Here is a 22,565-nt window from a genome sequence, read left to right as displayed (position 1 = left end):
CTTGATCCCAAAACCAGACAAGGATCCCATCAAAAAAGAGAGCTATAGACCAATATCCTTGATGAACACAGATGCGAAAATACTCAACAAAATACTAGCCAATAGGATTCAACAGTACATTAAAAGGATTATTCACCATGACCAAGTGGGATTTATTCCAGGGCTGCAAGGTTGGTTCGACATCCGCAAATCAGTCAATGTGATACAACACATCAATAAAAGAAAGAACAAGAACCATATGATACTCTCAATAGATGCTGAAAAAGCATTTGACAAAGTACAGCATCCCTTCCTGATCAAAACTCTTCAAAGTGTAGGGATAGAGGGCACATACCTCAATATCATCAAAGCCATCTATGAAAAACCCACCGCAAATATCATTTTCAATGGAGAAAAACTGAAAGCTTTTCCGCTAAGGTCAGGAAAACGGCAGGGATGTCCATTATCACCACTGCTATTCAACATAGTACTAGAGGTCCTAGCCTCAGCAATCAGACAACAAAAGGAAATTAAAGGCATCCAAATCGGCAAAGAAGAAGTCAAATTATCACTCTTTGCAGATGATATGATACTATATGTGGAAAACCCAAAAGACTCCACTCCAAAACTGCTAGAACTTATACAGGAATTCAGTAAAGTGTCAGGATATAAAATCAATGCACAGAAATCAGTTGCATTTCTCTACACCAACAGCAAGACAGAAGAAAGAGAAATTAAGGAGTCCATCCCATTTACAATTGCACCCAAAACCACAAGATACCTAGGAATAAACCTAACCAAAGAGGCACAGAATCTATACTCAGAAAACTATAAAGTACTCATGAAAGAAATTGAGGAAGACACAAAGAAATGGAAAAATGTTCCATGCTCCTGGATTGGAAGAATAAATATTGTGAAAATGTCTATGCTACCTAAAGCAATCTACACATTTAATGCAATTCCTATCAAAGTACCATCCATCTTTTTCAAAGAAATGGAACAACTAATTCTAAAATTTATATGGAACCAGAAAAGACCTCGAATAGCCAAAGGGATATTGAAAAAGAAAGCCAACGTTGGTGGCATCACAATTCCGGACTTCCAGCTCTATTACAAAGCTGTCATCATGAAGACAGCATGGTACTGGCACAAAAACAGACACATAGATCAATGGAACAGAATAGAGAGCCCAGAAATAGACCCTCAACTCTACAGTCAACTAATCTTCGACAAAGCAGGAAAGAATGTCCAATGGAAAAAAGACAGCCTCTTCAATAAATGGTGTTGGGAAAATTGGACAGCCACATGCAGAAAAATGAAATTGGACCATTTCCTTACACCACACACAAAAGTAGACTCAAAATGGATGAAGGACCTCAATGTGAGAAAGGAACCCATCAAAATCCTTGAGGAGAACACAGGCAGCAACCTCTTTGACCTCTGCCGCAGCAACATCTTCCTAGGAACAACGCCAAAGGCAAAGGAAAGCAAGGGCAAAATGAACTATTGGGATTTCATCAAGATCAAAAGCTTTTGCACAGCAAAGGAAACAGTTAACAAAATCAAAAGACAACTGACAGAATGGGAGAAGATATTTGCAAACGACATATCAGATAAAGGACTAGTGTCCAGAATCTATAAAGAACTTAGCAAACTCAACACCCAAAGAACAAATAATCCAATCAAGAAATGGGCAGAGGACATGAACAGACATTTCTGCAAAGAAGACATCCAGATGGCCAACAGACACATGAAAAAGTGCTCCATATCACTCGGCATCAGGGAAATACAAATCAAAACCACAATGAGATATCACCTCACACCGGTCAGAATGGCTAAAATCAACAAGTCAGGAAATGACAGATGCTGGCGAGGATGCGGAGAAAGGGGAACCCTCCTACACTGTTGGTGGGAATGCAAGCTGGTGCAGCCACTCTGGAAAACAGCATGGAGGTTCCTCAAAATGTTGAAAATAGAACTGCCCTATGACCCAGCAATTGCACTATTGGGTATTTACCCTAAAGATACAAACGTAGTGATCCAAAGGGGCACGTGCACCCGAATGTTTATAGCAGCAATGTCCACAATAGCCAAACTATGGAAAGAGCCTAGATGTCCATCAACAGATGAATGGATCAAGAAGATGTGGTATATATACACAATGGAATACTATGCAGCCATCAAAAGAAATAAAATCTTGCCATTTGTGACAACATGGATGGAACTAGAGTGTATCATGCTTAGTGAAATAAGTCAAGCAGAGAAAGACAACTATCATATGATCTCCTTGATATGAGGAAGTGGTGATGCAACATGGGGGCTTAAGTGGGTAGGAGAAGAATCAATGAAACAAGATGGGATTGGGAGGGAGACAAACCATAAGTGACTCTTAATCTCACAAAACAAATTGAGGGTTGCTGGGGGGAGGGGGTTTGGGGGAAAGGGGTGGGATTATAGACATTGGGGAGGGTATGTGCTTTGGTGAGTGCTGTGAAGTGTGTAAACCTGATGATTCACAGACCTGTACCCCTGGGGATAAAAATATATGTTTATAAAAAATAAAAAATTATAAAACCAAACAAAAAACAACTGCCACACACACAAAAATAACCCTGTTTTTGGAGGGGTTTTTGGAGAAAATTCATTATGTATAGATAGGTCATGTCAGGCTAGGCAGTAGATACTAACAGCAGGTTTTTCCTGGTTGTTAGTTTATATGAAGCTTTTGACTATCATCAAGAAATGAAAGTGAATGGCACTCTTTAACACTTCACAAACTTTCAATTACATGGAGGTAGAAAAGGAATTTATTTAACTTTTTCCCTTTTTGAGTAGTATTTAATAAATTAAGCCAGCTGGCATAACTGTGTGTGACATCAGCTGCAGAGCATAGCATATTGCTAAAACATTTTTACAGACAAGAAGACATGAAGAGAAAATGTTGTAATATATATATAAGATTATGTGAATTATGATACTAGTAGGGATGGAAGGACATTTTATAAAGAAATAAGTGAAATAAAGTACTAATTTGAATTTCAAACATCCTACTTCTACTGGCTTGAGTTTTGGACTTTCAGGTTTTATGGGAAAGCAATGGGTTAGAAAATTAGGTCTATCAGACAAGTTCAATCAAGAGATTTTTAAAGAAGTTACCAAAGAGGTAACTTTTTCCTATCCTGTCTCCAGGAACCACAAGATAAGACAAAAGAAAATGAGTCAGAGCTGTCACAAAATGATTTCAGTGATGCACGTAAGAACATAGCAGCTTATTAAACACTTGATCATTTAATTAGTATTGCATTAAATATACTTCTTTGGAGATATTAAAAATTAATAACTTCTCATACTTTTAATTTCACCAAGTTCATTTTTGGTTGTTTAAATAGAATTTTCCCTTTCCCGCAACAATCTAAAACCTATTAGTCAAATACTCAACCATTCTTTTTATTTACAGTAGTGGTTCTCAACTCTGTAAGACCAAATGCTACTCTTTTGTACTCAATTTTCAAGGCAGAGACTTTGGAGTAGAAGATCAGGATTAGAACTTTCTGAAATCTTCCCTTGTAACTTTGGTGTACAGCTACTTATAGAAAATCCATACAGGGAGTTTGTACCAAGTACAATCTCTACTTTCTCTACCTTCTAAAGAGTACAGTTATTGGTGCTAGCCCATTGGATCTGGTGATGAGCCAAGCTAGTGTCAGTGGTGGAGATGTAGGAACAAAAGAACAAAATCTAAGGGGCCTGATGTAAGAATTACTGCAAAATGAGGAAAAACTAGAAAATCAACATAAAGGTGGACAAAGCTGAAGCATTTAGTAAAGTTTTTATGCCACCCCCCCCCCATGTTGGTATTCTGAATAGGAAAGGAGAAAAGTTTAAGGATGGAAGATAAATAGTGGCGGTGGCTGACAGGTCATCAAGACCTTATCTTTAGATGATATTGTATTTTTAAAATTATAAGAGTGAGCCTCTGTATATAATGTATATACACATACACATATACTCAAGTGTGTGTATATACACACACAGTGTTGTCTGTTTTAATATAAGAAGGCTATTGCTTTCCATCTATTAATTCTATAACTTGCTACTTCACAAAATTCACTCATTGTGCTAGTTTTTCCATTTACTTTTTGGAATTTTTCAGATATATAATCATATCAACTTCAAATACAGTTCATTTCTTTCTTACCAATTCTTTGAAAGTAAAACCATTTTAAAATTCACTCTTTGGCTTTTGGTATCAATGAGAATTTTTAAAATTTTTGAGACTTAAGTTAAAAAATTTTTTTAATTTTCCCACCTTTTTGCTTCTTGAAAAGATGCTATACTAAAGCTTTATAACTCCCTTTATTTTCTTATATTTATTTTTAGCTATTTATATAATTACTATGAAGGTAAAATTCACCTGACATTTACTTTTTAATTTACTTTGTAAATTAGTGGCCTCATAATCTTGTTTTGAAACTTAACAGTTTTATCTTTAATATATAAATGGAAAAGCTACATTCTCTTGAGATAGCATTCTGTACTCTTCTTATTTGTGCTTTTAAATGTCCATTATCACATTATTCATCTCATTATAATAAAAGAAATTTTCTGTGAACATTTCAGTTTTTAATTGAATAGCATATAGGAAAATGCTTTCATTATCCAATTTGACAGAGAGAGAGACAGCAAGAGAGGGAACACAAACAGGGGGAGTGGGAGAGGGAGAAGCAGGCTTCTAGCTGAGCAGGAAGCCCAATGTGGGGTTGGATCCTGGGACCCTGGGATCATGACCAGAGCTAAAGGCAAACTCTTAATCACTGAGCCACCCAGGCACCTCTATTGTTGTTGTTGTTTTTTAAGAGGGCTATTACTTTCTCTTATAAGACTTCCTGTTTGTTTTCTACTTTACAAATGAGTAAGATATGAGGAGTCACCCCCCCATCCCGCAAAAAAAAAAAAAAAAGATACGAGGAGTCACATATTTCATAAAACTTAATAGCATTATACCTTACTTTATTATAGCTGTGAAAAATACTTTTAGAAATCTGTTATCAATGGAGAAATGAATTAATTTGATCAATTTAAAAATTCTATATTATTTTGGAATCTGGAGTTCTCAAACAAGATCAAGGAACAGAGTTGTTATGTTACAAGAAAATCAAGTAGAGAAACAATGAAATGAAGGGACCCGATATTTGGAATATTTGGAAGATGTTATAATGATATTTAATATTTTGGTCATTTACAGGCTAATTGCAGAACAGTTAAAAATAATTGCAAGCTTTATCTTCTCGCCATCCCCCCAACTCTGGATTCCCTGTCCAGTGTTTTTGCCTTTAGAACTGTATTAAGAACAGCTTGTGCTCAAAAAGTCTTTCCTGATTTATTATCATCCTATTCTTTTTTCTCTAGGATTTTTCCTTAAGTTTTCAGGAACCACCTAAAAGTTACCTTTGCTTAAGCTTTATAAACTTCTATCACTCTCGCTTCTGAAAGAGATTGTTTCAAGGGTGAATCCTTTGTTGCTCAAGGGGATTATTTGTCTTTTGAAATAATCTTAATGTAAACTATAAGCAACTTACTTGCCCTCCCTCCTTAGAAAGTATAGTGAGTTCCATAGGTCTGTTTGATAAATTTGGGGTTACAGAGAGCCCATTTTGCTGACTTTGTAAAATGCAAGCAGGAAACCCTCAGACAGGGTTCCTTACCTCTGAGGTCTGTATGACAGAGCCCTTTCCTGGGAGTTAGAAGAGAGGCCTGTGCAAATTTTTTGTGTCATGTCAGTTAATTGGACTTACCCAAGTCTTGGCGCGGTGGACAAAGATAAATAGAAAAGGTCAATGAAAAGAAAGAAATGGTTGTACTCAAAGATGGAACTTCAGTCTGTATCTTGGCTAGAAGCAAAGATAGTCACCAGCCTGATGTTATCCACTAATGGCTTGATAATGCCCAGTAAAAACAGTGCCCCACCCCAAAGGTATCCAGGCATTTTAAAACATTATTTAGCGGGAATTCTTTGCTCTCTTTTTAATGTGCTCCAGGAAAACGATGAGCAGACATAAATAGTAAAAGTTGTCTTTTTCTGAGAACCTATTATGTTTAAATACCATGGTAGGCGCGTTGTACTAAAGACTTGGCACAGCCACACCCCAGTTAAACCCTACATTGCCCATTCTAGGCTAAACCCACGCAGCTGAAAGAGAAACACACAACTTCACTCACTGGCCTGATTTCAGTTCAGGGCAAGAATCTGTTAAGTGGACCCTTAATGCTCTCGCCTCTCCTACCTTATTAATGTTTTGATCCCTGCTCCATTGTTCTCATTATCATGCAAACACGCCATTATTTTTTCAATTTCAGAAATGTGAAGCTCTGCTTTTGATCCCACTTCCTCCATCAACTACACCATTTCTTTGCTCCTTAGGCTGCAAACCTCCTTGAAATATCCATTCTCTCCATTCCAACCTCTCTCTCCCCATTCTTTTGTAACCCACAACTCTGCAGAAACTCTGTGGTAGAGGTCACCAGTGATTTCCAGGTTGCTTAACTCACTGTTAATTCTTAGTTCTCATTTTACTTGATTTATCTGCAGCGTTTCATATTCCGTTACTCCTTTCACCTTGACTGTAAAATAGGGATAATGGTAAGCTCCATTTATCAGAGTCATTTTAGGGATAAAATAGAACAATGCATTTTATAAATTTGGAAGCTTAATATGCTATAAACATGTTAGTTATTTTCACCTGATAATTTCAAAGCAAGCAAAAACTTTCTTTTTTAAGTAGAACATTTATTATAGCAAACATATATGATGAAATTCAAAGAGAACCTTCATTAAGGATGAATGGGAAAAAAACTACAAAAAAACTCTGTGTATTAATATATATTTAATGATATGCATACATAGATCTTCATATCTACCCATATCTTTCTCTCTTAATTATAATCTATCCAAAATTTCATCCTAAAACTTCACAAAGGAAGATAATATGAAGGTATTTTAATGTTAACATCCTTTCTATGTATTCTCTATTTTGACTTTCCTAATATAACACCTTATCTATACAAATTTATAACGTGTTTCTTTGAAATGTACCTAGACATTGATTAGCTTTTCTCTTTAATCAGTTTAGTATATATCCATTCAAAGGATTACTTGATATTTTCCTTTAACCAATTTATTTCTTCAAGCATATGAAACATATTCATTTTATTCTCTGTATCTAATAATTTCACTATGTGAAGGTTTGGGAGCTTGATTTGTTCTCTATTGTTTCTGTTTATTTTTGTTTACAGTGCTAGATAGATGGTACATTCATTTTGACTGTGAGAGGTTCGTTTTCCTTGGAATTTTATCTACCAAAATTGTTGAGGCCTGAAATGGAAGAATGCTTACACTAAAGAGGATCTAAATTTGTTTCTGTGTATTCTTGGCTCGAGATTTTCCTGGACTTCCCATTTCTTATGAAATTGGGCTGCAAAACTGTGCAGTCAGCTATGAGTCCAGATTTTTAATGATTATTATTTTCTTTCCTTTGCTAAGCACTAAGACCTAAGATAGCTAGTATTTCTTCATTCTCTGGTTTATTTATTTATTCCTTGAGGGTTTTTGTTTGTTTTTTTGTTTGTTTGTTTGTTTGTTTGTTTGTTTTTGTAATTCACTTTTATATTAGTTATATAACCTTTTGGGGCTTATGCAGTAAAGAAATTGGCCTTACCCAGAAACCAGTCTGCCCTTTCCCCCTAGACTTTTTAGAGTAGGACCTAGCTACATTGGATTCAAGGGATGGGGCTTGCCATCCTTAATAGTCCTAGGATGTGGGCTGGCCACGCCAGAAAGACCAACAATGTGATTGAAGGCTGGGGCTTTGGGTCATGTGGTATAAGTTGACCCAGAGGCTGAGACCCACCATGTGGCAGTCAATCAATCACTTATGCAGTAGAGCCCTAGTAAAAGCTCTGAACATGCAAAATCAGGTGAGCTTCCGTGGCTGGCAGTACTCCATGTGTATTGTCTCACATCGATGCTGGAAAAGTCATATATTCTGATGCCACTGGATAAGGATGTGAGCAACTTTGTCTTTGGAACAGTCTGGACCTTACCCTATCAACTTGTTCCTTTTGCTGGTTTTAATCTGTATCCTTTCCCTATAATAAACTCTAACTGTGAGTGTAATAGCTTTCTGTGAGTTCCGTGAGTCCATCTAATGCATTATTAAAACTGAAGTTGGTTTTGAACCTCAGGAAGTTGTAGTTACTCTTAGTAGTGAGGATGGTCCTCTATAGCAATGTGTCCTCAAGTGTTACAGTTTGGTCATTCTGGATAAGGCCCTCCCTTTATTGGTTAGGGATAACTTGCTAGGCTCCTCACCTTAGTTGTGTCCTGGGTTTAGACCTTTTTATTCTCCTCTAGCAGATTTCCTGTACCAACAGCTTCCCCTACTTGAGAAATCTACTTAGGATGATAGGCTGCTGCAGTCTCTGCTGCTTGCTTATTCCTGTCTTCACTTCGCTTCCTGAAAATGTATTCCTTTCTTGCTAGTACAACAATGCTTATTAGAAGTTTCTTTGTGTCAGCTATACTTGAGGTTAAAAAAAATTATTTTTCTTTGTTCGCATTTTTGGAGTTTTGCTTTGTTTTGTTTTGTTTTGTTTTGACTTTTTTTTTTTTTTCCTAGTGGAAGTCAGTCCAATTAGCTCTCCAACCATATTACTGGAAACAGATGTTTACTTCATTTAAAATGCTAAGTTTGAAGAACTTTTAGATAGGCAAAAGCTAATGATCAAATAACTGAAAATATGAAATAAGGAAAAGTACAACTAGAACTGAAGAGAGAATTTAGGAATGGAGATATAGAAAATAAGTGTTTTTTACTAGTGTGTGGATGGGTGTCTTCGAAGCAATAACAGAAAACAGGAATATTTGGTGCAAAGAAAAAGGAGCATTTAGGATAGAATCTCAAAGAGGGAAGAAATAATAGTTTTGATGCAGACAATGAAATTCAGAGAGTTTAGAGAAAGACAGGAAAAGAAACATAGCAAGTAAACCAAGAAAACAATGAAAGAATTCATTGAATTAGGTGAAATAGTATTTTGAGCTGTCCTACAAGTTCTGGTGATTCTCAGTTCCATATAACCAAATGATTTTTTTTTTTAAATCTTTTAATTAATTTATTTATTTGACAGACAGAAATTACAAGTAGGCAGAGAGGCAGGCAGAGAGAGAGAGAGGAAGCAGGCTCCCTGCTGAGCAGAGAGCCCGATGCGGGGCTCGATCCCAGGACTCTGGGATCATGACCTGAGCCGAAGGCAGAGGCTTTAAACCACTGAGCCACCCAGGCGCCCCTAACCAAATGATTTCTAAAGAAAGATTAAATGTATCATCTATCTGTATTAAAATAATAGATCAGTAATTAGAATAATTGATGGAATATTTGAGTCATATTTCCACAAATGTCTGAACCTAGGATTAAACTATTGTGGTTGGCATTATAATAGGATTAATCTATAATTGTGAAAAATCACCCATAAAATGCACATAATGACCTCTTAGATACTTAACAGTGTGATGCTGAATTACAGGGCAGCAGGTTAAAAAAAAAAAGGGGGGGGGGAATTATTTCCAGAACATCATCTCTAGGCCTGAAATTTAACTCTCTATTTGTATAGGAAAATCTTAATAGAATTTATGGGACTAAATAACACACATTCAAATATTTGCTAAAAACCCAAGCCAACCAGGGACACCTGAGTAGCTCAGTCGCTTAAGCATCTGACTCTTGATTTCGGCTCAGGTTGTGATCTTGGAGGCCTGGCATCAAGCCTTAAGGCAGGCTCTCCACTTAGCATGGAGACTGCTTGTCCCTCTCTGTCTGCTCCTCTCCCTGCTCTCTCTCTCTCTCTCTCTCTGCCTCCCGTAATAAATAAATAAATAAAATCGTAAAAAATGTAACCAAGCCAACCACATAAAACCAGTATGCAACTTTATCCAACAACAAAATGAAACAAGATGGAAAACTTTCCAGTCTTCTTGAATTTCCATAGAATTTGGTCCTGCTGTATTGGGCTCTAGTTTCTCTAGAAGAGATTGGTAATCTGCTTCCAAAAACTCTTAAATACTTAGTCAGATCAGCTTCTCAGTGTAAAAACTCTTTACACTATGAGAACCCGCAATAACAATGCCAAAACACGGAGTGGAGAATGTAAGGCCCAGGAATAAAAGCAACCGTAGCCACGATGCAGACATAAAAAGGAATCGTATTGCAAGTAAAGGCGTTCCAAACAAGGGCTTCCTTTTTTTAAACAATTATTCTGTAGTTAATGAAATCTAATTCTCATGCAGTCAAATCCATTTTTGGGCTTCATTTTTCCTATACTAAAAAATAGTTTTCAATAGTATATACACTATCCACCTGTTTACTTTGGGCTTTGGTGTCACATAGGACATAAGGCTTCATGCTTTTTGCTGTCATTTTGTTTTGGTTTTTGCTTTTCCTGGTAAAACCTTAGCTGCTTTGTGCTCACAAAGACCTAACAAAACATGTAGGTCAGTGTACTGCGCATTGGCGTCCAACTTGAGGCAAGTATTTTGTCCTCACGACTTTCAGTTATACTGACTATACAGTTTGGACTTCCTTCCTCATAATTGATTTGAGGATGAAATTAGTTTTCATACTTTTGGGTCACATATTGCCATCCTACACTAGATGCATTTTACTGATCACAATTTGTCATCTAACACTCTTTGTTTTAAGTGAGGGGCAGTCGTTTTATTTTTCTTACCATAAATAGCTACAATATAAAGTGCATTCTATTTTGGTGAGAATGATTGAAGCGATCTCCACCCATAAAGCACTTTGGCTGAATGGGGCTATATTCCTGAAATAGGCTTTCATTATTTTTTAACTCACTATGCTCTAATAATTTTTCTGAAGCACTTTTGATCTGTTTTATAAATATTGTGTTTTCATTTTAAAAGTATTTAACATGCCGGAAAACTTTCCACTTAAAAAAGTTATCATAATGACCTTTCAAAGAGGGTTTTGTTTCCAGTAACCAATGCTGACACTGCTTTCTGGACTCAGCAGGCATTTGAGAACAAGTCACGGCTTGGTTATGTACATTGTCAAAATGGTTAAAAGAGCCAAGGTAATCAATGCACATTAAAGGGAATGAGTGATGTCAAATTTGGGAGAGGAAAAGTTAGAGTGTTAACAGTGTGTAATGTAAACTTTTGTGTTCACATGGCAAGGTAAAGATACCAGAAGCAGTTTTGGTTTTTTTTTAAAAAATATATCTCCAGGAAGAGTAGGTTAAATTTAAAATTCTGTTAATGCTATCCAGGTACATGGAATTGAATAAATCTCTGCTGAATGTATTAGTCTATGAACACTTAAATCTGTGTTATCTTAACCCAGTTTTGAAACTGGTAAACAAGTTACCTATCGATAAGAAAATGCATAGAATAGTGCTTCGTATGTAACAGATAGTACTAAATATTTGTTTCACGATTTAACAAATTAAAAAAAATCCCCTTAGTTAATTCAGGATTAATTCATTTCTCAAAATTCCTGGACCATGTATGAGTCTTTAATGCCCCTGTTCTGACATTTAATCCTTATGCAGTCTCGGAGTCCTGGTGACTGGAGAGAGCACACCTCCCTGAACAAGGCGAATATTTTAAGAATGGTTCACACTCAGCTAATCAATTTGTTCCTTCCAGTCAGTTACACTTTCCTTGTTAAATTTTACATTTGTTAACTCAAATGTCAACTTCTTTGAGCTGGCTTTTCTGAGTGCCCTATCTCAAGTAGCTATAACACCCCAGAACTTTTTACAGACTTTTTTTAATTCCCAGAGCTTAGCGTCATCTAATATTGTCATGCTCATTTTTTGTTTACTTTTATATTTTCTTTCTCCCCCATCTAAAGTATAGTTTGCTCATCATAGTCACCATTAGATCCCCAGATGTATGTTGGTACATAGTAGGCACTAACTTGGTGTACATTAAATCTATCCACGAGCCCTTAAAATGGGCACTTACCCCTGAGATAGAAGGAAGAAAGCGTATTTCCACAAGGAAGGCATCCACTGGTAATCCTTTTCCTTCTCTATAGTTCAGAACTCTTCTAATAGAGTTTCTGACATCAAGGGGAATGATATTTATTCATTTATGTGTATAAGTGTTATTTAACTTAATTCTAGCAATTTGTGATAGGGAGATATTATTTCTGCACTGTATTTCAACAGTGTATTTGAGGAATATCTAAGAATCCACCAGTTGGAGATGAGTTTGGAATTGCCTTTTCTTGAGTAGCTAGATGGCACGCAGTTTGCATATGAAAAATATTTGGGGGATGGAAATAAATTGGTTCATTAATGAGGCATTGGCAGGGAATTTAGAAAAGGGGGAAATTATTTTGATGACTATAAATTGCAGATTGGGAAACTGGAACCAGACTACTCAATATAAAGTGAAACTAAATAAGTGAGACTGAATATAATTGGACATTTAATAAGTATCTGTTAGAATGAATAAATACTGAAGTGCTTTATAAAAAATAAAATTTACATATCATTCCATGTACAAGAAGTCCTACCAATATGACCTATCACCAAGACCCATTTATTGGCTCTTGATTTTCTAGGTAACAATTTGATTCACATAAATTTCCAGATGGTTTATAAGGTATTGAGCAGATTTATATTACTGAAGAGAAATACTAAGAAAGGAGTGGTTTTAAGTTAAATGATCCTTACATTTGATAGCCAGTGTTCAAACTGTTACCACCCTTGCTAATAATAATAAAAGGGGTTAGAGAAGACAAATTGATTAAACAGGAGTTACTGACATTTTAGAACATCATTAGAATTATTACATGGCAATAATGAACCTTTATTTTGTGCTTACCATAGCACATGAATGAACTGCCGAAGATGGTTTTGGATTGGTTGTGATGTTGGGTGAGTTAGATTAATATGTTTTAAAATGACAAATCACATGCCATAAAAATCCTCTTGAGATTAACAAATAGTTTTTTTCTTGTTAATAAACTCATGTAATTGTATTTAAAAGGTTAATGGAGGAAATAATCTTACTCCAGGGAGATAATTGTTAGGTTTCTAGAATCCTTTCCTCGGGGTGATACTGAGTGACCTTTTCCTGAAGGTTTCACCAAGATTATTAAAAATGAGGCAATTATAGCAAGTGATTCTCTTTTGAATTAACCACTGATTATCAACTGGTTACAAAGACTGTCAGTTTCAAGAAAATAAATAGATAGCAATTTGTTTCAGTGTCTCCTACATTTTTAGAAATGGCTAGAGACTGTTAATCTCTTCAGTGTAGGATGTTTTACATACTCTACTAACTAATTCCACAAGACATTGGACACATTGGAAAATAAGGTCACTTTTGAAATGTCATCTCTTAGCAAGTAGCTTATGATAAACTCTTACAATTATGGTTCCTGCATTTTTTTGGTCATTTTAGTCACACCAGAAAAAACAAAATTCTAATAGCAAAAACCAAAGCATTTTTGATGATAGAAATGGAAATGGCATAAAGTAGTGTAACAATAGCCACAGTTGTAACAAGTTAAGTAAGTAAGTTGTTACTTACATAGGTAGTAAAAGAATATAGTATTAGTTCCAGTGTCTTAAATGCCTTCTATGGCCAGATTCTTTCATACATAATCTCTGGTTTTCACAATAATCTTGCAAACTAAATAAAATAAGCCCAATTATTGGAGTAGAAATTTTACTTTATTATTTTTTTAAAGATTTTATTTATTTATTTGACAGACAGAGATCACAAGCAGGCAAAGAGGGAAGCAGAGGGGGAGGGGGAAGCAAGCTCCCCACTGAGCAGAGAGCCCAAGCGAAGAAGAGTTTGATCCCAGAACCCTTAATCCGCTGAGCCACCCAGACGCCCCTGGAGTAGAAATTTTAAACTCAGAGAGATTTAATAACTCATCATCCGCCCTACGCATAGTAGGTTAGCAGAGCTAGAATTTTCACCTACTTCTCTCTATACTCTAAATATTATGTTTTTAAAGATTAAAATATATTTAAGGGGCACCTGGGTGGCTCAGTGGGTTAAGCCTCTGCCTTCCGCTCAGGTCATGATCTCAGGGTCCTGGGATTGAGCCCTGCATCAGGCTCTCCACTCAGCGAGGAGAATGCTCCCTGCCTGTCCCCCTGCCCTCCGCCCCGCCTCTCTGCCTACTTGTGATCTCTGTCAAATAAACAAATAAAATCTTTAAAAAAAAAAAAGATTAAAATATATTTAATGGCTATGAGCCCTAGTTTCTTCATGTGTAAGATGTCAATATTAGTATATACTTCTTGTAATATTTGTAATAATGAGATAAGACAAATTCATATAAAGTACTGAACACAATATTTGCCCATTGAAAGTGTTAAATAAATATTAGTTATCATTACTATAATTATGGCAATTTTGATGTTTTATTTTTAAAGAAAATTTTATTTATTGATTTGAGAATGAGAGAGAGAGAGCACGAACAGAGGGAGGGTCAGAGGGAGAAGCAGACTCTTCTCCCCAGATGTGGGGCTTGATCCTGGGACTCCAGGATCATGACCTGAGCCAAAGGCAGATGCTTAATTGACAGCCACCCAGATACCCCTTGATATTTTATTTTGAAGTTACCAGCTACTCAGGTTTCAAATCTATCTCTACTTGACTTTTGTGGCTGCTTGTTTTGAGGGACATCTTACTGAGTTTATTTGAAAATGAAGTAGAGGAAAGAATGTTAGTATATTAGTGCTACATATTTTGTTTCTTGTGAAGTTTCTATTTTCATGAAGTATCTTGAAACTTAATATACTTTTGTTGCTTGTCCAATAAATACAGTTTATAGAGAGTATTATGTTGGCATAAGAACACATGACATTCAGCCATAAGAACTGATAAACAGCTTGGATAGAAGAGAGAAGAGAAACTATAGAGGTGATGTTCACCATTCTCAACTATTACTTTATTTTTCCAGTACCTTTTGGTTGATACTGGTGGTACCTGTTTCATTTGAAATGTTTTCGTCTTAAGTTTTTCTTTTTAAACTTTTCCCTATTTTTTTTTCGTTGTCTTGAATTTATCAAAGTAACGCATATGAGTTGGAGCATAGGATGCTGGATGGTGAGCCTTGATTCAAGCAACACTGTGAACTAACTTAGCTAAACTTTCCACACTCATGCTTTGCCAGTGTTTTTCCACAGGTGCATTTGTAAGTTTATAAAATTTGTCTTTGCTTACATAAGATAAATGATTAGTTTATAAACTAGAGAAAGGTGTGCATGGCTTACTACGTACAGTAAGATTCTTTAATTCACAAAGATTTAGGTCCTTTGGAAACCATGAGCCCCACAAGTTCATTTAAATAACTCAATTTATAAAACTTTAATTAGCACTGAACCATCAATCAAAATGAGGCATAGTTATGTAAGCAAAATGGAAAAATAAAAGTAAAATTGTTTAATAGATTTTCTAGGAAGGTCCAGGGTGTCATGTATATTGCAAATAATAGTGTAATTGGGCTCAAGTTACTTATTATAACATCACTTCTATTACTGACTAACTGCTTCTAACTTAGGGGAATTATTTAACTTCACATTCCTTACCTGAGACATGAAGTAGCTGAATTAAATGTGAGATTCCCAAACTCTGAAGAAGGCATAATATTCTCTGCAGAGTTATTCAAATACCTGTCACAAATGCTCAGCAAAGTGAGATTTTCCTGTCAAATTCATACAACACATTTCTGTTCTCATCTCATCTATTGAGGACCCCAGAACATTTTCATTTGAAAGGAAGGACTTCTTACTACTAGTAATAGTTGAAAGACAACTTGATTTTTTTTTCTTCTTCTTCCTTTTTTTTTTTTTTTTTTTAATATAAGCCTGCCTGCCTGTTGGGAGGAGCTGGCTCATGGACACTTTGGTTTTCAGTGCATATCCTGCCCTCATGTTTCCAATACTTCTAGGTCTTTCAGTGCCTCTTCTGGTAGCCAGTGTTCCACCCACTGCACCCAGGATGCTGGGAGAGGCAGGAAATAGGAGGGAGATGCTCTGTGTCTTTGTGCTGGTGGTAGCTTCTGGGCCCTTGGGGGACCCCAGGCCTTCACAGGTGTCACTCATCTGTAAACATCCCTGTCCTGCCCTTCTCTGCCCAATGATGAAAAACAGCTTGATTTGTAAGGTCATTTCTAACCCTGGGGTTCTATTTCCTATTATCTCAGATGGGGGGATTGATCCTAAAATGCATGTTAACTTTGAGAAAGTGCTTTTGGTTTTGAGGAAGTAAATCAGTAAAGTTTATCAGGAAAATAAACTTTATGTAACTGTTCTGTAAAGTGTTGTAAACGTTTGAAGATTTTCATGGCCAGAAAGAAGTTGTACCTTTTAGCCATTTTCCTTTTATCTATGTGGTCTGGTTTTGTTGTTGTTGTTTCTTTGTTTGTTTTCCCCCTTAGTCCTGCATCTATCATTTGCCAATCAACACATCAGCTCTTTTTGCCTTCCATTTAGGTCTCCAGTATTTGGCAATTGAAAGTAACAGAGAAGAGCACCTGGGTGGCTAAGTGGGTTAAGCCTCTGCCTTCGGCTCAGGTCATGATCTCAGGGTCCTGGGATTGAGTCCCACATTGGGCTCTCTGCTTGGCAGGGAGCCTGCTTTCCCCTCTCTCTCTGCCTGCCTCTCTGCCTACTTGTGATCTTTCTCTGTCAAATAAATAAATAAAATCTTAAAAAAAAAAAAAAGAAAGTAACAGAGAAGGAAGAATAAATTAAAAAGTAGCAGTGAGTTACTAATTGAAAAAAATGACAGAAATGTGTTGCGTTGTCATTATACAAAATTATGAAATTTATTATTTTAACATTTTATTAATATTTCTTTGGAATTTGTTTGCATAAAGACACTTTTGGCTGCTCTGAATCATTAATGAAAATTTTTAATTTCATTTGATTGCAGTATGCAATAATGCTGAAACAAGGAATAAGGCTGTACTTCATATTTCATAACTTACTGGGTGAATTTAAGAAAATCACTTAGTTTTGTAGCATATATAAATGTTAAATCACTGTGCTATACACCTGAAACTAGTATTATATTGTACGTTAACTATATTTTAATAAAATAGAAAATCACATAAGCATAAGGTGAAATTCTGGGTCAGACCTCGTAAAAACCTAACAACTTTTAAACATGTCATTTCTGGGAGCTCAGGTTTTATTATAAGACTCTATAATCTTTTAGTCTTTAATTTCTAGTAGCCATTTATTTCATTCATTTATTCCTGCTTTTAAACTTACTGTTTTTTCTGCTATTGCTTGCAACATTGTGTATATTTATATGTATATGTTGGCAACATTCTGTATGTTTGTATGGGTGTACACATGCAAAATAATGGACTCATAGAGTTACCATTTTATAGGACGAAAACTGTCATTTTAAAAGTTTTAAGTGTTCTATTGTTGCTAATGCGAATTCAGTCCTTTCCTTTGCCAATTCTTGCTCTATTTATATAAAGATTTTTTTTGAGATTTTATTAACATTGATTCTGATATTTCCCCTGGATTTGGGGGAGATGATTATGCAGTGTTTTAACCTTCCTAAATTTACACACTAATAAAACATAAAACAACTAGCATAGTAAAGCCAAAAGCCCAGAGTAAATGCGTACAACAAAACTATATGAACCCAAAATCTAAGCAGGTGGAGATAAAGCATCAACATCTACGAGGCCCATTTAGTACTTGTAGAGAAGGCATATAGGGCCAAGAACACAAAAACCCCCAAACTGTCATTAGGATCTGGGTGAAATGAGCAACAGATTGTTCTTGAGAAAGCAAAAGAACTGGTAGGAGGTTTGTAGAATTCCAGTTTTCAGGTAGCTTCAGGGGATTATCAGAATGTTTAAAACTTCTGGAAGTAGTTGAAGCACTATGAACCCTAAAAGAATTATTTACAAAGACAAAAAGTCAGACTATCACCAGACCCTATGAAAGTAACATTTTTTGCTAGACAAAAATAAATATCATTTAATATAGCCAAGAAAAGAAAATATGAGTCACAGGGTATAAATTCAACCCAACTGACCTTCAAATATAAAGGCTACAGATAATCTTTTATGAACATGCAAAAATTTGGTTATATTGTTCCTGAAGCATCTATTAGATTATGAGTGCAGACAATCTAAATGATTAGAGAGTCATTAACATAAGGACTGGTGCTGGTACTGAATTTATTTACCTGTAGTTCTATGACTAAATGATGTATTATAAGAAAATCAGCATTGTATGTAATGGCTATACATATTAATAATACACAGTGTACAATTATTAAACATTGGAATAGAATAAGGAAATTATATGAAAAATAGGATACTCATTGATTGTCTTTCAGATATTAATTTAGAATAATGTGGTATTACTTTAACTCAGATAATGGGAAGAGAGAGGCAAAAGAAATAAAAAAGTTACCATGCAATTTCAGAACTGCTCATGGCACAAAATATTAATAGACAATAGTAATTAATAATGTGTGTGAGAGGGAATAAGAGTAGTATATAAAGGTACTGTATATTAGTTACACTAGAGCAAAAAATATAAATAAGATTTCCTAAATAATATATATGTTTATATTTAAGAAATGGAAACAGAAGCTATACTTTCTATGTTTTTATTATTTATTTATTTACTTATTTTCCTTATTTAATTGGTTGGCGTGGGGCTGGTCCTGAGTATTTTTATTTTTATTTTATTTTTTATTTTTAAAATTTTAATTCCAGTATAGTTAATATACAGTGTTACATTAGTTTCAAGTGTACAATCTAGTGACGAACAATTCTGATACATTACTCAGTGCTCATCAAGATAAGTGTACTCTCAATCCACATCACCTATCTCACCCATTTTCCCACACACCTCCCCTCTGGTAACCACCTGTTTGTTCTCTATAGTTAGGAGTCCAATTTTTGGTTTCTTGGGTTGCCTCTCTCTTTTTTCCCCCATGATTTTTTTTTTTTTTCTTAAATTTCACATAAGAGTGAAATCATATTATATGTGTCTTTCTCTGGCTGATTTCTTTTGCTTAGTATTTATTATACTCTCTAGATCTATCCATGTCATTGCAGATGGCAAGATTTCATTCTTTTGTATGGCTGAGTAAAATTTCAGTGTGTGTGTGTGTGTGTGTACCATATCTTCTTTTTTTAAAAAAATATTTTATTTATTTATTTATTTACTTATTTATTTGAAAGTGAGAGAGAAGGAGAGAGAATGAGCAGGGGGAGGAACAGAGGGAGAGGGAGAAGCAGGCTTCCCTCTGAACAGGGAGCCTGATGCAGGGCTCGATTCCAGGACCCTGAGATCATGACCTGAGCCAAAGGCAGATGCTTAACCAACTGAGCCACCCAGGCACCCCAATACCACATCTTTATCCATTCATCTGTAGAGGCCACTTGGGCTGTTTCCATAGTTTGGCTATTGTAAATAATGCTGCTATAAATATAGGAGTTCATGTATCCCTCTGAATTAGTGTTTTCATATTCTTTGGATAGATACCCAATAGTGCAATTACTAGATCATAGGGTAGTTCTATTTTTAATATTTTGCTGAGCCTAAATCGTACTTTTTAAGAAAGGTATTTCTAGCAATATGTATCAATAAGCTTGAGGACGCAGAAGTCAGTCATCTTTGAATATACTTTGGTAGATTTGACTTCAAACCATGCAAATTATAAGATTATTAAACAAGATTGTTAAAAATCACGTTCAAAAATGGAAACCAAATGAAAGAAATTAATCTAAGTGTATGTAGATTTAGTGTCATTCCTATACAAGAGAAACTAATCCAAGGATGTTAAAGCATAGCAATGGGCTGTACATCTTGGATGTGAAATATACAAAGGAAAATAAAAAGAATTAAATGGCTTTTATAAACATATTGATGGTTATGTTAGTATTATTATTCTGAGGCTGTTTTGGATGTAGTTTAGAGTATAAAGTGAATCAGTAATTTTTGGTGGAACTGAAATACAGAATATCTGACCTAGAGGAAAAGAGATAAAGATGTAAAATCAATGGAAATTAAATAAAAACACTATCACCTTGAATTTGAATTAGAAGTATCAATATGAACTCATGATGTGCTTCATAAATAATATAATCTACATGTCCTAGTTCTTCCTACATAAGAGGCCAGGAAATAATGACAGATTCCATTGCTGTGAGTACTTCTATTATCAAATCTATGATCTGTAAATACAATTTCACACAAAAAAGTGCTTGACCTCCTTTAAGAAATGACTGATTAACGTCTGAGCAGGAAATATACTAGATGAGCCCGGAATACATTGTCGTAGCACCACGCAACACATCTTTCAAAGTCTAGCAGTGTTATGCCAAAGTAGATAGGTTTCCACTGATCAGAGATGATGTCATTTCAGTGTTTAAATAAAGAATACCAGAATAGATTAAAAGACATCAATTATGTTTAAATGCATAAACATCTAATGACACTTTTATTAAAAATAGCCTCATTTTTGGAAGATGGTAGGCAATTAATTCATTATTTTGAAAATTGGTAAATACAGTGAAAGCATATAGTATTTATTCCTATGCCATTTATATGGCAGTTAGCCAAATTGGTGGTAAAAAGAAGTTTCTCTTTATAGAACTATCCTGATAAAAATGAAGACAGAATAATAGAATTAGAACATTACCATTTACAATCTCTAATTATTCCATAGGTATAGGAAATGATCATGTGCTGATGACATACAAATAGAGTAATTTAGACACATATACCTCCTAATGAGAACGAACATACCAACTATGAAATACTCCTGCAATACAAACAAACATACAAAAGACAGAATCTTATCCACCCCTACTTCTAGTTACAAGAAAGAGGCAGACGAATGTATTAAATAGTACTTAAATAGTGACACAAAGAACAAAATCTTAGACTGGTGACAAGATTTCATCAATAAAAAATGCAAGAAAAACACATAATGGAAAGTGGACCTCTAATTCAAGAAATTTAAGAGTTTTCTCCATCAGTTATAATCTACAGATCTTATTTGGATGTCCATTAACAAACAAACAAAAGTTATCAAAGTCAGGAAATGTAAACTGGATATTTATTGATAGTATGGGCTTACCTAAATTTCAGTTGTGTATAATGTGGTCTGCTGTGGTCAGAAAAATCATACTATTTTAGAGATTCATACTGAAATATTTACCCATGGCAAGGTGTTATACTTGGAATTTGCTTCAAACTAATCAGGGGGAAATGAGTTGGGTACAGATAAAACCAGATGGGTTAGGAGTTTATATTTCTGACATTGAATAGTAGGTAAATGGAGTTTCATTATATCATTATTTGCCACATTTGTATGTTTGATGTTTTCCATAGAACCATTTTAAAAAGGATAATACTTGAGAAGAGTTTATTTCATTTGTTATAAGAATTTTCATTCTATAGCCAGGAGTTGTTACTGATCCACTTAGCTTCAGTGAGCAGAACTGTTTCATATGATTTTATTGTATCTTAGATGGTATTTCTTTTTCTTTCACCAAGTTACACTGCACCTTTTACTTTCACGGTTAAGTCATAGATAGGTACATAAAGAGACTTTAGATGACCATCATTAAAATATTTTGTTACTAACACCACTGCTCATTCTTCACCCAGATATACACACTTACATGTTAATTTAACAATGGACAGTTAGTTTATCACTTCATGTATGAATATCAACATGTGTTTTAAAAAAACAGTTTTAATAGTGAAAAATGAGTTCTGGTAGACCATTAGGGTCTACTGTATTATTTTCAAGACTTAGAATAATTGTATAATATACCTTTCACTTCTGCTACTGAAAATGTGAATTTGGGTTTTATTGTGGTTCTGGTCTAGAATGTGATGCTCCCAGCTGCACGGTTACTAAATCAGTCTTCTGTCAATTCAGAAATTTAGGACATTGAAACCATTTTGCCTTTACTTTTTAGCATTGCTTCATTTCTTTTTCATTTTGAAACTGCTCTACTGTGTGTCACTGTCTAATAGATGACCAGATGGTGCTATTTGAAAGTTTCAACTTGTCCTAAAATCAAACTCCAATACAAACAACTTCATGGAAATTTACATGAGTGAAAGTTATGTTTTAAAAACTTGCTGTTATTATATTTACTTGATAGATATCTATGAATTTTTTTCCTTATTTAAAAAGAATTGTGGAAATTCCTCTTCACTGCGTCTTCCATGTAAATGGAAGCTAACATGCAATTCTCTTCTTTTATTCATTATAAGAGAGTGATGCATATAAATCATTAATTATAAATTATCTCTGGACATTCGTGCTATGTGATTTGCAGATTGAAATATTCATTAGTCAAGAATTTAGAATGTTTTAATATATCTGCACTAAGTTTGGGAAATACTATACTTGGAAAACTGGACACATGAAAGCAACTGCCCATGTTATCCACCAGTGTTACAATAGTATGTCTGTCCCAGCTCATGTGTATGACCTTAGAGTCCCCACTTTGTTGGCAATTCATGGACCT

Source organism: Mustela erminea, chromosome 11, assembly GCF_009829155.1.
Source record: "Mustela erminea isolate mMusErm1 chromosome 11, mMusErm1.Pri, whole genome shotgun sequence".
NCBI classification, from domain to species: domain Eukaryota; kingdom Metazoa; phylum Chordata; class Mammalia; order Carnivora; family Mustelidae; genus Mustela; species Mustela erminea.
The sequence above is the reverse complement of the archived record's forward strand: the minus strand, read 5'-3'. Positions refer to the sequence as shown.